This window comes from Mesocricetus auratus, unplaced genomic scaffold, assembly GCF_017639785.1.
Source record: "Mesocricetus auratus isolate SY011 unplaced genomic scaffold, BCM_Maur_2.0 Super-Scaffold_100020, whole genome shotgun sequence".
NCBI classification, from domain to species: Eukaryota; Metazoa; Chordata; class Mammalia; order Rodentia; family Cricetidae; genus Mesocricetus; species Mesocricetus auratus.
This window is the reverse complement of record NW_024429201.1, coordinates 12,179,181-12,197,844: the sequence shown is the minus strand read 5'-3', so window position 1 is coordinate 12,197,844 and position 18,664 is coordinate 12,179,181.

Genomic DNA, 18,664 nt, shown 5'->3' with positions numbered 1-18,664 from the left:
GTGACAGCGGTCTGAGTTCTGAAGTGATGCTGTTCGTCTCAGCACTTGTTGGAAATGTCATTAGGAAACCAACATATAGTGGGTTGCCACGGCAACCGGAACACCGGCGCTTATAACATCACAGTAATTAATGTTATCCAAACGTTATTAATCTTTCAGCATCACTCATATTCTCAGAAGGAACAGAAACTCTGGCTCTCCATGGAGTTTTCAACAGTGCAATCCATTGCAGCTTTCCTTCTTATTGTGTTATTTTTAAATAGATCTTATTCTGACTTTGCTGGAGTAAAATTAGCTATTGTTTCTACTCCTGTACTCATTCGTTTTGGCTTTTTTTTTTCTGATAGAACTTGAAATAAAATGAGGAAGGGGGATTACAGCTAAGACACAGAATGAAGTCTAAAGAGGAAAGGACTTATATATTTAAATGTGGGAACCCTGAGAAAAATATTAGAACATTTTGTGCACAGACTTTCAGTATGAACTCACATTTGCATAACACTTGTAATTGTAAAGCAGCTTATGTGTACTATTAACATAGCATTATTTAACACACCATCCTGAGAAGCCCAGCCACAGAGTGGGTGCTCTGCAGAAGATAATGTGATCTGTATTCATGATTTTTTTTTAGTTGTCACAACGACTTATAGGATAGATGTTATGACAAAATATACCTCCAGAGCTCGACAACACTAACAAAAACTATAGGGTTTTAAAAAATAGACAAAAGACTTGAGTAGACATGTTATAGAGATGTGCAGATGGCTGACAACCAGGAAAAGATGCTGAGCATCATTCACCATTGGAGAGATGCAAACCAAAACTGCGATGAGATATTGCATCACATCCGTTTGGGTAGCTACTGTTTAAAAACCAGAGCGAACAGGTGTTGGCAGGGATGTGGAGAAACAGAAACACTTGGGCCCCAGTAATAGGACTCTAAGACGGTGCAGTCTTAGGTAACAGCGTGCGGGTTCCACCTGATCTGGCAATGCCTCGTGGGGGTGTAGATCCATAGTAATCAAAAGCAGTGTTTCAGAGAGATACTTCTACATCCGTGTTCATTCAGTGCTAGTTACAACAACCAAGGGGTGGAAGCCACCCAAATGCCCATCAACAGATGAATGCATAAGTGAAACGTGGCACATCATACGTCAGGATGGTGCTCAGCTTCCACAAGAATAATCTCGCCTCACACTACAAATCGGAGCCACGAGGACCTTCACAAAAGACAAGTGCTGTCCGGTACGACAGTGTACACATACGGTTAGTACTATTGAATTATACACTTTAAGATAAACAAAATGGTAAGTTTTATGACCTCCTCACCCCCCAGACTTGATACTCTTTCCTTTAAAAAGTGAACCAAATGATTCCCTTTTGAGTGTGGATTGAATTTAGCAACCGGCTTCTAATCAGTGCAGTCAGGAGCTACACGGTCTTGCAAGGCCTCGTAAACTATTGCTGCTTTGCTTTGGCTTGTTGTCGCTGGTGGAGAATGGGGAGGGAAGTGGATCCTTCAGCCCCAGCTTAGACTTCTTGGTTCACAACTTCTTTGCACTCTCCTGAGACACTCAGAGCAGAGGTTACCCAGGTGACCTAACCGCAGAAACTGAGGATGAGAAATGTTTACCACTGTTTAAAACCACTGGGCTTGGGGATAATTTGGCACACAATATTAGGTCACCAAGAGAAGACTTGCTCATCTCAAGTGAAGGTTCGGAGGTCTCTGCAGAGGTGGGAGAGCTCCCATACTCCTTTGCTGCTCTGAGGTTTGGTGTGCCCATGGTCCGTTCTGACCACCGACTCCAAGGCAGAAGGAGATCTTTCTGTAGATTATCTGCGTGTCTCGCCTGGCCCCATGGACTGTTTGGGACCTGCCTGCCCTGCAACCGTGGGCCGCTGGGTTTCTTTGAGTTCCTTTATCATCTCTCTTCTTGTGGCATCAAGACTATGAATGCCCACGGGGTGTTCTCATTGAAAATTCAGTCACATACAAAACCAGCGCATTCAGATTCCAGAGGTCACATCCCAGTATCACGCTATATTCAGAGAAAGTTTTTATTCACCTTTGTGAGGAAAGCCAAAGAGTATAATAGCAATGCATCTGGGAAGCAGCCAAAGGCCAGCAAGAAAGGAAAACTCCACATTATCTGGACTGAAAGACACGGGGATCCATTCAGGAAGTGTCGTTTGGGAGTAGCCTAGTTGGACTACATAAAGTCTATTCTTCTCCTAAGTGTAGAGCTTGAACTATAAATTCTGAACAGCGATGGAATTTCACTAACCAAGCTGGGAAAAGTCTATAAGTATAATCTTTTTTTCCCTTTAAATCAAGGAGAATTTTTAAAAAAATTTAAGTTAGATACAAGCTTGCTTCACATGTCAATCCCAGCTTCCTCTCCCTCCCCTCCTTCCCCGTCCCCCATAAGTATAATAAAAAGTCACCCTCAGGCTTGCACTTGGCCAGGCAAGTACACTAACACCAGGCCGTAGCCCCAGCCCTGCGTATAATCTATTGCTGTTTAAAAATGTTTGTTCACTCACTTAAAGTGAATTAACTAGCTTATGCTTATGAACTATTTTGGTGGAAAAAGAACGCCCCCATATTTGTATAAATTTAGGATTTATTTAAAAAAACCCAAAGTTTTGCATTTACATCATTAGAAAAAGGAAGTTGAAGTCTAAATTTATCAAGGTCATGTACAGAGTATGAGAGCTTAGACTACAGGCCTAGACTTCTCCTGCTCCTAACCTCCACACTCCTTGTCTACAATACTGGAGAATTATAAACTTCATCCTAGGGTTGCAGATGCCTCTGGTCCAGGCTTTCAAGCCCTAAGTCTTCTCGTACGTGCCACTGTGTTGCTTTCCTATGGTATGCAAGGCATTTCGTGAAGCTCTTAAGATAGAAATGTGAATAAGGTCCTCACAGAGAATACATCCTGTTATTGAGAAATCACACCACTCAGGTCAGATTCCTAGGTTTCTAGATGATAACCTCAAGGCTCCTCTTTTCTTTATTTTTATTTAAGTGTCTGTGTGTACATCTGTGTGAGTGTATGCCACATGTATGGGGGTGCCTGAAGAGGCCAGAAGAGGATCTTGGGACTCCCCTGTAACTGGAGTTCCTTGAGGTTGTGAGACACCCAATGTGGGTGCTGAGGACCAAACTCTGGTCTTCGGTGATAGCTGCAGGTGCTCTTACCCACTTAGCCATCTCTCCAGTCACCAGGCCTTAAGCTTTATATGAGATGATAGTTTAAAAAGTTTCCACAGTAGATCACTAAATTATTGAGGAAATGAAGCAAAATAAAGCAAAAGAAGCTCTTAGATTTGTAAGAGCAAAACTACGGAAGAACATCTCACCTTTGTTTGCACATGAAGGTTTCTGAGCTCTTCCAAACACAACAGCCCAGGGAACCTCTTTGTCCTGATGCTACTTAGTCATTCTGGGCTTGTTGGGAATGAAACAGCCACTTCTCCCAAGACAGCATCAATATGCTGAAGGTGACTGGAAAGGTAACTGAGTGGCAAATGGGGGGAAGAGGGGTTGTCACTCCCAGACCTCAAAGGCACACTGCAAAGTAGACAGCTTTTCTCAGTGTCCCTCCATCCTCCTGGCGTCCCTGTCATACGTCTCATGGGAACAGGTCTCCTGCATCGCTGGGTATATTAGTATTCCCGAGATCTTCTCAAAAGCAGATAGTTTTCTCCAGCCCAAACTGGCTTTCCATTACTCTGAAAATAGGAAACTAAGCATTTTTTCTTTTTAAGGAAAAGTATGGTTTATTTCTAGTTAATGAAGGAAATCTGCTTTATACAAAAGAATGGCAGGTAAGGGAAAGACTGAATTAGGAAGCACCCATTTCATACCCACCAGTGACAAGTTGGACCTGCAAACAATTGCTGGGGAATGGCATTTTCTTCGCCTGTCAATGTATACTAGTCCATTGCAAAAGGAAATCTCGACTTTCACAGTTGGGTATGGGGGCACTGCTACTTTGTCCATTAAAGTATTTTATACTTTAATAGTGGGGAACTAAGAGCTTGGGAGTTGGCTCAGTTGGTAAATGCTCACCATGCAAGTTTAAGGAACTGAGTTTATGTCCCTGGCATGTATGCTAAAAACTAGGCACGGTAGCTCAACCACACAATCCAAACACTAGAAAGATAGAGACAGGGGGATGTTTGGACATTCCTGGCCAGCCAGTCTTGCTGAATTAGTAAGTTACAGGCTTAATGAGAGACCTTGTCTCAAAATAGATAACATGGAGGCTGGATAGATGGATCAACAGTGAAGAGTACTTGCTTTGGTACATGACCTGAGATCAGTTCCCAGCACTTGTGTTGGGCAGTTCACAACCTCTTTAAACTTCAGTTACACGGGATCCGATGCCCTCTTCTGGTCTCTATGGAAACCTGTACACATAGTGCACATATATTCGTCCAGGCACACACAAAAAGAGATAAGGTGCAGAGTGATGGATAAAGACCTCTGGCCTGTACACACACACACACACACACACACACACACACACACACACACACACACAATTCTCTCTGACACAAAAATTCTGGGAAGCCAACACTGTGTAGGGTGTTTTTGTTAAAACATTGGGCTGTAATCATACCTGTAGATCCAACTTTCAATTTAAAAGGGATTCAGGGAACAGAAAAAAAATTAAACAGAACCAGTAAGAGATAGGCAAGTCCACAAGATGATTTAATCTGTAAAGCAAATGACTGAATTTCTTCTAAGATGAATGTCATTAAAGTCAAACCTCTGGAACTGTCTACAACCTCAACATCTGGCAGGTAAATTAGGAGGATCAGAGTTCAAGGTTATCCTTGACCGTGTTTGGAGTTCAAGACCAGCCTGGACTACATGAGGCTCCAGTCTCAAAAGAAACAAAGCAATACACCCCTCCCCTACAAAACCCTTCCTCAGCCAATATTTGGAAGGGCTGCCCTATATCAAATTAGAGCTGATTGGCTTCTGTTTTTTTTTTTTTTGTTCCATAAAACGGTACTGATACATTTGAGAAAAATGAAGAAACCTGGAAATGGAATGGATGGGCCATTTTCATGGACTTACTTTATTGTTTCAATTATCAACTCACTGACTCAGCTCAGAGTCACTCTCATTGTTTCTCTGCAGTAGAGGATGGATAAGCAATTTTCTCTCTGCAGTGCTAAACTTTGTCAATAGAGGGCACAAAAGGGACATCTAGAAGTAAGAGGCTTCTGGTTTTAGAGGCTTGTCTTTTGCACTAGTTGTCTGATTGGTGGGGTTCCTGTAGATCTGGGAATGTCTGGGGGTGCACTGCCTCAGCTTCATGTCCAGAGGGCACACACACGTCCTGGCTTAGTAGGCACACCCGGAAACTACTGTTGTGTGACATCCCAACAGCGATGCTGCTTGCTCTACTCCTGGTACCTGCACTCCTTTCCTCAGGCCATGGTTCTGGGGGCTGCTGGAGGGTTGGTTGATGCTCCCCTGCGTCTGCAAGGTTGGCCCTAGCAGCAGCTGAGTTCATCCTTCATTGGTTCCGGCCAGACTTTCCATACATCATTTCCTACAAGGATTGAACCCAGTGCATTTGATCCTCTTTCCCAAGTCTCGTGCTCTCCCCCCTGACCTCTGGCATACTCAATGAAGATCTCTTTACATTCTCTTTACATTCTCCTTTTTTTCCCATTAAACTTATTTTAGATGACAGTGTGCTCTCTGCCCATCAATTGCCCGATGATAGATGTAGTCTGACATTGGTGTTGTGGTCATCTAAAGAGTCTCAGTTTTCAGTCGGGTGTTGGAGGTACAGACCTTTAATCCCAGCACTCGGGAGACAGAGGCAGGTGGATCTCTGTGAGTTCGAGGCCAGCCTCCAAAACAATACAGAGAAACCCTGTCTCGAAAAAAAAAAAGAGTCTCAGTTTTGGAAGAGTCATGCTGGCATTCAGTGATTTGATGGGATCCCCGATAGATGATGTATGTGGTTGAGAGCTGGAGCTGAACTGCTCCCAGCAAACTTCACTGGGTAGAGGGAAAACTTAGCTCAGTGTGGCCTCGGAGATCAGCAGTTTAAGGACTGGCTCACACTCTCAAACGATGCTCTACAGAACCACCGTCCATTTGAAGGTTTCCACTACCCAAATTACAAATATTTTACTCAGAAAAAATGGCTTAAGGAAAGAAACAACATCAAAGACCAACCTTGTTCCTTCCCTGTCTCTCGATTCATACTGAACCCTAGTCCCCATTTATCCCAGGACTGAAGGCCTGACTTCCAACTCTGGCCTTCCTCAGTCTCACGGACCGCCTTTGTTAACATAAATCCACTAGCTGATAGTCAAACCTATCATTCGCTCTCTTCAATCCTTCTGGAGATGACATTTCTTTACCTTTTTGGCTGCCATCCGCTGTAGAAATAAAAAGGCTGGATGGCCTCTTCAGTCTTCTTGAATTCAAGATGTGGGTGCTGCCAGCCAAATGCATCTTTGCAGGACTTGGCCTTGGAATGTGGAGCTGTGTGGAGGGAGAGCCACGAGGAAGCCATTGGTGGTACAGTGATGGCGAAACTTGGTTCCAGGAGCAGGTGGTGTTGCTGATGCCCGTGGCAGCAATCCTGTCTCCAGTGTGCCGTGCTGTCAATGTGAGCCAAGTACAATGTCCCCGACTGAGGCACTGCTTTCTTTTCCTTCCTTTTCTCCTTCCTTCCTCTCTCCCTTCTTGCTTCCTCCCTCCTCCTCCCGCCCCATGCCGTCTCTTGCTCCCCTTCTCCTGCTCTTCCGTCTCCCTCTTTTTCTTCCTCTCCTCCTTTCTGCCTTAGTTTCCTCCCCTTTTCTTCATCCCTACCTCTCTCCTTCCCCTTCTTCGCTTGCCTTCCTCTCCCCTCACTGCCTTCTCCTCTCCTTTTCTCTCCTTCCCCTCCAGATCCATTTCTTGCTATCCTGACTTCCTCCTTTCTCTCCTCCACCATTTCTCCCTCCTCTTCTTCCTCTCCCAGATCCTACCCTACCTTTTTTCTTTGTGGCTCACCAATTACCTTTCAGTAGGATTTCTAGATTAATTGTGCAGTTAATTAACGTCTATTGCAACTAAAATTCCTTATAGATGGATGTAGTTGGTTTCCACTTTGTGATATCACTTCCCACAAAATCTTCGCTTGAGGTCACTTCCTCTTGTATTCTAGTGGTGGAGAGGGGGTATTTCTCCTTCTCATGGCGTATTAGTCAGGGTTCTCTAGAGGAACAGAACTGAGAATGAAATCTATATGTGGGATTTATTAGAGTGACTTACAGGCTGTGGTGGCTAGTTCAACAATGGCTGTCTACCAAAGGAAAGCCCAAGAATCCAGTAGTTGTTTGGTTCAAGAGGCTGGTTGTCTCAGCTGGTCTTTAGTAAGTATATATCAGAACCCTGATGAAGTAGGCTCCAATGCCAGTGAAGGGATGGACTTGCCAGCGAGAATGAGGGCAAGCAGAGAGAGAGAGAGAGACAGAGAGAGAGAGAGAGAGAGAGAGAGAGACAGGGAGAGACAGAGAGAGAGAGAGAGAGAGCCTTCTTCTTCCATGTCCTTTATATAGGCTGCCAGTAGAAGGTGTGGCCCAGATTAAAATTGCAGCTTTCCATCTCAAAAGCTCTATATTAAGTGGGACTTCCCATGTCAAATGATTTAATTAAAAAATTCCTCTCTTTTTTGGGGGTGCAGTTTTTGAGACAGGGTTTGCTCACAGAGGTACCCAGTCTCTAGGGTTTTAGTTAATTCCAGATGTAAAGTTGCCCACCAACAATAGCCATCATGCACAGACACCACACCCTCTTCCCACAATTCCTTAGCATCTGCTCTTTGGGCAGTACCAACTTAAACTCACCCTGCTTCCTCTGACTCGCAGAGTCTCATCTGTACCCAGCCCTTGCTTTTATTCTCTGAAGTCTCTGTACTCACACAGACAACTTGCTGTTTTTTTCCTCATCTTCAATGACCTTAGTTATGAAATGGTTTGCGGGTGAATTGAGAAGACATTGAGATGGGTTGAGCAGGTCTGAGGCTTGCTCTGAACCATAATGAGTCTATCTATAAGCTAATACTCCCCATTGGTGATAACATCATAACTCAAACCAAAGGAGCTAAGCTAGAGAGGAGATGGCTGGAAGGGGAATTTAGAAAACTGACTGGCAATAAAAGATGGACAGGTTGGCATTAGTGGCCGAGTTCATAATCAAGATCTAAGAGAGATGAGATAATACATGCAACCACACTACACTGTAAAGGTGAACTAGATCCATTCTATTGCCTAACAATAGCATTTATTATTTGTTATACTTTGTAATTTTTTAGCAACGAAATCCCTTTGAAACCTTCAAATGAAACTATATTATCCAGGGGCAGAGGCAATTTCAAGAGCGTACTGTCTAGGCATGAAGGAGAGAAGATAGACCAGTCATTTGGGAATGGAATGGATGCTGGTAGGGTAAATGGCGAGCCAGCTTAGATTCAAAGGCATACTCTGCAACATACATTCCTGGCATGATGACTTTGACATCATGACTGTCCAGCCAGCCTCAGAACACGGTACTACAACATCCCTCCATGGACTCTTCTGTTGTCCAGATCTGTCCAGTTCTTGAGCAAATCCAGAGCTTCCTGCTTCTCTAACACAATGCCCTTGTCACTCCTGTTGTCCCCTCTGTTTTCCAGAGAACCAGGTTGCATGGTTTTGGGTGTTTCATGAGGGTGGGGCATGGAGGTAGGGACAAAGGAGTGGTTTATTTGCTTTCACTCGTCTAGAAACTGTTGTTTTGGAACTTCTTTACATCTGCACTTTTCTTTCCCCTGTCTCCCATGCTGGCTCTCAGTCTTCTTGAGTAACTCCTATTGTCTCTTAATATTCAGTTAAATCAGTAATAACAAAAGAAAATTTACTGTGTTCATTTTATGTTTGATTCTTCTCTTTAAGGCTTTTCTCTCCTTCTAGGCACACAATACCATTCACATGTAGCATCAATAACATATTTTGATTTGTTTTATAAAGTAGTATCATATTATATGCTGTTTCTAACCTTAAGAATATCTTCCCAGTGAGCATCTCTCCACATCATTACATGCTTTACATACTTTATTACTTGCTTGAATAGCTGTGTAGTTCATTGTATGCATATATGCATATGTAATTTCTTTTTCTAATTTTGAGTTTAAGTTGATTCTAATATTTTGCTACTTCCATGATGCTCCCACAAGTAACCCTGTGCGTATGCCTTTTTGCACCTGTGTTTTTCTGTACAGAGGTTTCCCAGTAGTGGAATTGCTATTTTAGAGGATCTGCATATTTTAAATGCTGATAGATGTTGCTAAATTGCTCTCCAAAAAAAGTTACTGCCATTCACACTGTTACCAGGTTTGAATGAGAATGGGGTCTACTCACCTGGGCTGGCAGTCCACCTCGGGATTCCTAGCATTCGATTTTCATTGGCTCTCTGTTTTATTGCCTAATTAACATCACCAGGCATCCTGTACTCTTGAGTTTCCTAATATTATCCCGGGTTTATAATCTCAGGGAGAGATTGTACCCGCTTTCTGTCATCCTCACTTTCTTATGTTTGCTGTTTCATGATGTGATGGCTTCGCTTTCTTATGTTTGCTGTTTCATGATCTAGGGCAGTGGTTCTCAACCTTCCTGATGCTGTGACCTTTTAATAGAGTTCCTAATATTGTGGTGACCCCCAACCATAAAATTATTTTCATTGGCACTTCATTATTGTAAGTTTTGTACTGTTATGAATCATAATGTAAATATTTGTGTTTTCTGACAGTTGTAGGTGACCCTTGTGAAAGGGTCGTTCAACCCCCACAAAGAGATCCTGACCAACAGGTTGAAAACCACTGATTTAGAATAGTTGCTACATCTCCATAGGTGACATTCATATTAGGGAAAAAACAAAAATACAAGAGGTTGATGCCACCTGCATCTATCTGTTGTATTGGGAGAGCAAAGCCTTCTTCAACACTTCCCATTAAACTTCTACTTTTATAACTGGGCCCCATAGTAAGGCTTTCTTGAGCCAATATCTCTATATGTAACTGGTGGAAGAGAGGGACTGGAACTAGCTCTATAGCCCAGGGCATCTGTGATGTCATAGTCCTCTAGCCTCAGCCTCCTGGGTATTGGGATCACAGGTGTGTACCACCATTCAAGGCCCATAGTCCTTCTTAGCTGCAAAAGGAAGATTAGACTGTTCAGTCTCCAGCAAAGTGGAAAAATATAGTCATGGATATGTGTGCTTACATTGACTTATTGTTTGAGCTTAGGCACACTGCCACTCAGAATAAATAAAGGTTCTGTTGTTATGGAACAAAGAATAGACATTGAGTAGTAATTCACAATATTTGCCAACAGTAGATGTTTGCTCAATATACATTTGTTGAATGGTTTAAGAATAAGGCCAGCAACCTGCCACTACACTCTTCAATGAGTGCAAACCCTGATCTATGAGTTAATTATTCCAAGTCACAATTTGTTTCTAAGTTACACATGCTGAGTATCTGCATCCAGAATTCTGCTTTGTCCTGGCTGGGGCCAAACTGTGACTGAGTGAAATTTTGTTCTCATTTGAATTCAAATTAATTTAGTCATCTCTCAGGGGCAGATGTTATGCATCAAATAAGTGACAGATTGCAGCATTAATTTAAAGAGTAAGTAAGATTTAGATTATAATATGATTACTTTTATTGGAGAAAAAACTCTAGTGATGTTGGCCACTTATTTTCTGGATAAGTGAAAAATACGTCTATGAGGTATGTGTGTGTGTAGTAGTGTGTGTGTAGTAAGTAGAGTGTGTGTGTAGTAGAGTGTGTGTGTGTGTGTGTGTGTGTGTGTGTGTGTGTGTGTGTGTACAGTGTGTGCGTTTAGAGGCTGGAGGTCAAATGGTCTCCTTTATCATTCTCTATTTTTGGAGGCAAGGCCTCTCACCTAACCTGTAGTTCATCAATTGGCAACACTGGCTTGCAAGGCACAGGGCCCCACTTCTGCTTCCCAGTGTTGAGAACACACACAGGCCTGAGTTCTCAGAGCATGCGCCATTTTTTACATGAGTGCTGTGGCAAGGTTTTTACCAGTTGAGCCATCTCCCTAGCCCACCACTTACCTCATTAAAAAATTATTTATTTACTTTGTGTGTGTGTGCCTGTGCGTGCGTGTGTGCGCGCGCGCGTGAGCGTGTGCGTGTGTGTGAATGCCATGGTGCATGTCTGGAGGTCAGAGGGCGGTTTGCAGGAATCAGTCCTCTACTTTCACCGTGCGGGTCTTGGGGATCAAACTCGAGTGACTGGATTTGGCAGGAGGACCCTTTACCGGCAGAGACGCCTCATTGTCTCATAACTATTTTTTGCATCTTTTAATACACATTGCCAACGTTTTTTGTATAAAAAAAAAGAGAGACCATGGCAGTCACATATAGATGCCTCACCATCCTTTACTGACACAGAGCCTGATGAAGGTCAGCTCCCAGCCAATGACCCAGCGTATCAGCAGTAATAAGACAGGCCAGTATCCAAGATACACAAGGCTTCTGGAACGTCTGCCTCAGACTGTAGGCCCCTGTTCTTTGCTGAATCTTCCTCAGGCTGCCAGGCTGTGGAGACCTGCACACGCTCTACCTCCTCCTCCTCTGCTTGGTGTGAGACGGTTAGTGGGGCAGCACCCGCACCCCCTTTCCTGGTCTTCTTCCATCTCTTCTCACAAGGACGCTTCCCCTCACAGAATGTTTGTGTGTTCAATCCAGTTATAGCATCTGCGTCTCTGAAGATCCACACAGACACAGTTATATTTGCTTGTCGGTTCCACGGCAGTTTCCCCAAGAAAGTGATGAGAGTATTTTACTCAATCTTGTCAGAATTTGGTAGTTCAAAAATATTGGCTACTTTGGAGAAGTTAGAACAGCTTTTTAATAATGCAGTCTTCCATTTTTGTCATATGCTCTCAGCTGTTTAGATATTCATATCTGCGAATTGTCCTCGAGGAGTTGATGGGCATGCAACTTTATTTTTTTTCTTTTTGAGACCGGGGTCTCACTTCATACCTCTGGCTGGCCTGGATATAGACCAGGCTGGCCTCAAACTGTCGTAAAGTTGTGCACCACTACACTTGGTGACATACAGATTTCTTTTTTGAAAAATGTATTTGAAGTGTACTTTTCGACAGTCCAACGCATGTATACAACATTGTTTACTTTCGGGGAGTGTTGAATGTTGTCTTCCCGCCAGCCTGGTTCCAGAGCTGCATGAGTCCCAAATAAACACACAGGAGGCTATACTAATTATGAAGCTGTTGGCCGTTTGCTTGTTTCTTACTGGGTATCTCTGACTTAAGTATTTAACCCATCTAAGTATTTCTTTTACTGGAGAAATGGTCTGGACCTCTTACTTCTATGGCGGCTACATGATGTCTCCTATGTCTCTCTTTCCCAGAATCCTCTTCAACTCCTAGTCCCACCTATCTTGCTTCCCTATTGACCAACAATGCTTTATTGACATATACACAGGACTTCCCCATCAGGGGAGAGGCATCCTTTAAGATGTCTGGTTTCCACAGTAATCGCTGGCCTTCAGCAGTAGGCTGGCTTCAACAGGGAGGCGCAGCCGGCAACTGTGCAGAAGAGGGTCATGCTGTGTGCACCCTGGGCTTCAAAACGCCAAGAGACTTCCTCTTCTTGGTTAATGAGGGAGAATTGGCCATGTGTGTGTCTTAGCACACAGTCCTGCGGGCATTGGGGAGGCTGTCCTTTGCAGAGTAGCCTTTAGGCACCAGGTCCCCTCTTTTCCCATCTAATCTCAACCAAGGTAGCATTGTCAAGGTGTTCTCAGTGAGAAGTTTTCCAGAAGTTGCTCCTGTTCGTTTAAGGTTGGAAATCATGCAGACCAAAGCATGAGGCTTGCCCATTTTATTTAGTTTGGTCCAATGGCTGAGGCTCCTCTGGCCTCAAGCGCTGTACTCTTGTTCCCGTTCTCATACATTTTGCATTGTACTGTGCCATTATTTGCTAACCCAATATGCATCCGTCTCACTTGGGAAAGAGCGATTGGTGATGTGAATGGTGACTTAGTCTATTTTTCTGGAATTTCAGTCAACCAGATGAGACACCCTAGCTCTTCTCAAAAATGAAGATGTGACACACCGTTAATCAGTCACTGAGTATGAAGACACCCCTGTGTTTAATTTAATTTTGTTTCTGCTTGTGTGTATATATGTGCACGTGTGGTACATGGTGGTCAAAGAGTCAGTTCTCTGCTTCCAACCTTATGTCCATTCCAGAGAGAACTTAGGTTGTTGGGCTTTTGTGGCAAACTCCTTTCCCTGCTGAGCCTTCTCTGTGATTTCTAAAGAAATCTTTTTTAAAGGGATTGTAAAGCAAAAATTGGAACCCCACTTCCAAGAAGAAACAGCAAAGCAAGACAAACCTAAATCCCAAACACCCTTTCAGTTAGTGAGCAAGGATGCACACAGAAACCTCTGAAGAAAATCTTTGCACCAAAGACCTTTGTGTGTGAACTATTACGTGATTCAACTCCAAAGCCAAATGGTCTTTTTTATCCCCCCAATAACTTCATTTAGTTTCAGGGTCATGAAAAGACACAGCTACTTGGCCTTGACTCTTCCCAATTTGGATATCCAAGCATTCTAAATCTCTATACCAGCCCCAGTATTGTGCGACGAGTTAATAAGAAGAAAATATGCCTGCTTTCTCAGCCTTCACGTCTCTAATAAAGCCCATATTTTAGAGCAGTTATGGAACTCTGCACAGAATCCAGGTTTAAAGGCAAATTGAATACATAAAAAACGAAGTCAGACAGCAAAGTTTTAGTTACCTGAGAAACAACTACTAAATTTATCTCTTCAGTCAGGAACTGAAGATAAATACTTTGCAAGACACACTCTACTCTTGCTTTCAATTTTACTTTAGGCCTTATTAAATAACAGCATCAGCAGGAAATGTACATGTGTAAATTTAAAGCTATTCTGATCAGAGCATACTATGATAACTTGGTTATGTAAAAAAATGTCTTTTTTTTTTTTTGGCTAGAGAAAATGAAGCTAATCTTCCTGTCAGTTTCAGGGAGGTGATTTAGGTCACGAGGCTTTGCTGTTTACCCTCTGTCTTGAGTAAAGGTAAAAAGCCAGGGGTGGTAATGACAATTGGCTGTGAGCACCTTCAAGACATTGCCACCTGTGTATCCTCCCTCACACACCCGAGTCTTCCTCCAGTGAAGGCAAGGAGGCAGGTGGCCTGTGGAATCCTTCGCTCCACCATGACCCCTTCTTGAGACTTCTCTTCCTTCTGCTGCCAGGCAAGCTGTCATCTCTCCGGTGTCTTCTCTCTCTGTTTCTCTCACTGCGCCTGTTTTAGTCAGTGTTTCTACTGCTGTGATGAAACCCTGTGGCTGAAAGCAATTTGGGGAGGAAAGGGTTTATTTGGCGCACACTTCCACATCACAGGCCATCATTGAAGGACATCAGGGCAGGCCCCTGGAGGCAGAAACGGAAGCAGAAGTCATGGGGGAATGCTGCTTACTGTCTTGATCTCCATGGCTTTCTCAGTCTGCTTTCTTATACTTTCCAGGATCACTGCTCATGGTTAGTTGGGCCCTCCTACATCAATCATTAATAAGAAAATGTCCCACTGTCTTACCTGTAGCCCAGTCTGGGTGGTGTGTTTTTTTCAGTTGACTCTAGCTCACTTCAAGTTGATAAGAAACTAGCTAGGATACTGCCCAACTTCCTGCCTATGCCATTGCCTGGGGACCAAGTAGCTGAACACAGTTTCAGCTTGCACCTCTTTTCTCTGAGGGTCTTAGACGTGGTTGGTTGTCATCATCCATAGCTTCTGTGACGAGAAGGATGGAAGAAATCAAGAAACTTGATGTCCTTTTGAGCTTGGGTGCATTTAATTTTCTCTTCCATATAAACATAATGTGCCTTCACCCTGGTTTTCGTTAGGGAAAATTAATATATAAATGTACAACGAAGCCTGGAGGCTCCTCCCTCTGCTCTTGGCCGAAGTTCTGTTCCCTGCGTTTGACCAAGTTCTTGCTCCTCACCACCACATGGGTGGCATTTTCCTCTTTGGGGAATCATCCAAAAGCAAAAGCAGACATCTCAATCACTTGTCATTTGCACAGGATGAGATCTGAGGCCGGTTGTTCTAGGAGTTACACCAGCTGGGCAAGCAAATGTGGCTGGCAGCCTGCACGAGCAGGATGTGTGGATTGCCATCATAGCACAGCTCACTTTTCCCTTGCTCTGCTTCCTTAAACTTTGTTCAGTGGGGAATAATCTTCCCACTTATTGTGGCTGCAAATCCCTAACCCAAAGTGTTTCTGTTCACCTTAAATGGAACTTAGTTCCAGTGTTAAACCACAGCAGCAGGGCTGCTTCCCAGTGGAGGTGTTTAGGTTAGTGTTGTGAAAACTCCAGGCCCGTATTTTTATCGAAAAGTGGAAAATGGTGGTCTTTTCACCCTCATCATTGGTTCTAGCTCCCAATCCCACTCAGGAAGACCAGGTATAGCAAGTTTCTTCCTTGGGTGGTGGCTCTTTGTGCGTGCGTGTGTGCGTGCATGCGTGCGTGTGTGATTTTATTGGTGTATTTGATATAGCTATGGTCCCAGCATAATAGAACATGTGTCTACCACACACATATGCACACATGTGTAGACAAGGAGGAGGGTTATTTTGAGGAACTGGCCCATGCCAACTGAGGAGAGACTTTTAGTTCTAGAATATTATGGATTAGGTAAAATAAGGCTGAGACACAGGGGTGGGAAATTGGTCTTTGTCCCTATTCCTTTTTGTTGTGGGAAGGACAGATTTTTTGCAGATTCTTCTTGGTTCAGCTCTTGAGTACCTGAACTTTTGTCTCTGAACTTAACCTGAGTATTGGCTAGAAGGAGGACCTAAGCATTCTTGTGAGTTACCATCAGAACCTGGTTACTTTAATCCATTTCTTTTACAGTTTCTCAGAACTGAGGACAGGTTTGAAGTGGCAGGTATTAAATTTGTGTGTGGGCTTATGGACCCTCCCACAAACCTGTGACCTATTCAGTGGAGGAAGAAACACCATTTTCATTTTGTCTTCATTACTAGCTCCTATGGATTGAACTGTGTCCTGCCTAAGTTCCATTGCTAAAAAATTAACCATCAGTATACACAAAATAGCAATGGTGTCATGTGATAGAGATGTTATTAGCTTGAGTGTGGGAAATACTACAAGGGTGGTCCTCCTGTCTCAGCCCTTCAAACTCACATTTGGGATTACAGACATGAGTCACAAAGCCCCAGGCACACAAGGCGTACTTATATTAAACTACTACACTGTGTGTAGTAATCTGTGGTCTCCCAGGTTCTTGTGATAGCTGCTTCCTGTGGCAGTGACTGACAAGAAGCTAAGGCAGGAGACTAAAGGCAGAGTGGGAAGACCAGAGCAGGGCATTCTTCCTTCTTCTCTTCACCCCTAAGCTTTTCACTGAGCCCTCACCATATTCCCTCCACGCTCTGCCTCAAAGCTTGTGGTGATGTCTCCTCCGGCTGCCAGTTCCCTCGAGTAGCCTGCCATGGTGTTCCTTCACTGAGGACAGGTACCACACATTAAGAAATGGTTAAGAGAGAACAATCTTAACACTGAGAAAATTCTGCCCATCCACTAGGACTTTTCTCCCTGTGAATTGGGAGAGGAGAAATATCATTTTTTCTATTTGTGTCAGTGGGATAGCAATCTCCCAAAGAAGTGCAGTTTGCAAATTAGGGCATCCCAAGCCAAATTTAGTATTTTGACTCTAAGAGGTTTTGGCTAAACACAGCTGTACAGATCTTCATTTCAGTTGGACTCTGGGACTGTTTTGAACTTGCTTTGGTGACATGGACAAGAGAGGTCCCTGGGGAGTAAGTAGTCCTGCAGGACAGCCATGGCTCTCCCTATGATCTCCTGCATTTTGTCCCCAGGAACACAGCCTCATAGGCATTTCCTGAGTGTCTGGAGTCTTAACATATTCTTCCTGCCCGCAGTTTTCTTTGTTTATATATGGGAGCTATGGCTTTGGTTTTGATTTGAATTTGAAATGAATGTGATCTCTTGATTCTGGAAAAGATGGAGGCTATACTACCAACCCACTTAGTATTTGTACAGTTTATGTGTGTGTGTGTGTGTGTGTGTGTGTGTGTGTGTGTGCGTGTGCTTTCTATGTGGAAATACTTTTATTTTTCTAAGACAGGAATATGCCAAAAATCAGAGAATGTGAATATTTTGTCTACTACAAGTCACCCCATGATTAATATGATGACTGTCTATAGCAATGTATTTCTCTCAGAACTTTTCAGTGGGATAACACCACACACACACACACACACACACACACACACAGACACACACACACAGATACACACTTAAAATAGAAAGTGGATTACGCTTTTTGTATCCTCCTTTTCACTTGGGGATTTAGTATTGAACATCATCTGCCCTCATTTTAAACCTGGAATCTCCTTGTTGGCTCAGCTTCAGAGTGGTCTATGATTTAAGTATGAAAGAATAATTCTTCCTCTTTTTATAGGCTTCTGGGGGGCGGAGTATGTTGGTTAAATTATTTATAGTGATAGGTTCTACAGAAATAGATGCTCTTTATTGAGGCCATCAAAGCCCTCAGTGCTTTAATGATTCTGCTGATTAAGTGGAAAACACATGCAGGCACGTCAACCTGTCAAGCAAAGGAACACACTCTCTCTCCCTGATGTAAATGGATCACACCAAAGCCCGATCGCTCACTGCATTAGGCTATGGTCTTTCATGCTCTAAAGACCAGGTAGGTATTACATTGTGCAGTTCTTATAGATTGTTGAACTTTAAGACGAAGAACCAAATTTTAAAACTGTCATAAATCTGAGTCTGGCTTTCAGGAGGCAAGAATGCTATTTTTAGTGCGTCTGGATTGCAGGCTTTCCCTTTGGTGGCTGATGATGCCTGCACAGTAAGAATGAAAAATGAAACTTGTGGAGATTGGATAGCCAAGGAGATTGAAAATAACACCCAGATAGTGGAGCCTTTGGGTCACCAATTTGAATTCAGCTCAGATCAGTGATGACTACAAATTGCTCTGTCTGATGGCAGTGAGGCTTGCAGAAGATCCATTCTTCATCATTAACTGTGTTAATTATGCTGCTGGCTCTCCAAAGCCCAATTTGCCATCTTTGGACTATAATCCCCTCGAGGGCAAGGGCCATGTCTGTACCATGCATTTTTTTTGCTGTTTCAGTTAAACAAGTGTGGATTAGATATGTTTAGTTAGAGAGACAAAGGAGCGCTCTTTCTGGGGTGTGAACTTGTCACTAGCAAGCGTTTCTGTGAAATATGAAAGTACCGTTGCTTCCATTTTGTTCTGGGTGGCCTTGGAAATGGTTTAATCCCACACAATGACAAACAGCCTTCTTCCATGGTCCTGTCAGTAAACACAGTGAAAGACAGGCTCCACTTTTCTTCTTTCCTGACTTGCGTGTGTAACTGCTGTTTAGTTGCAACACTCCTTTCTGATGATTTTCTCAATCCCTTCAGCTCACATTGATTATAATGTGCTATTAGGAATTACATTTACTTTGCCTGTGTTAAACGTTATCTTTCA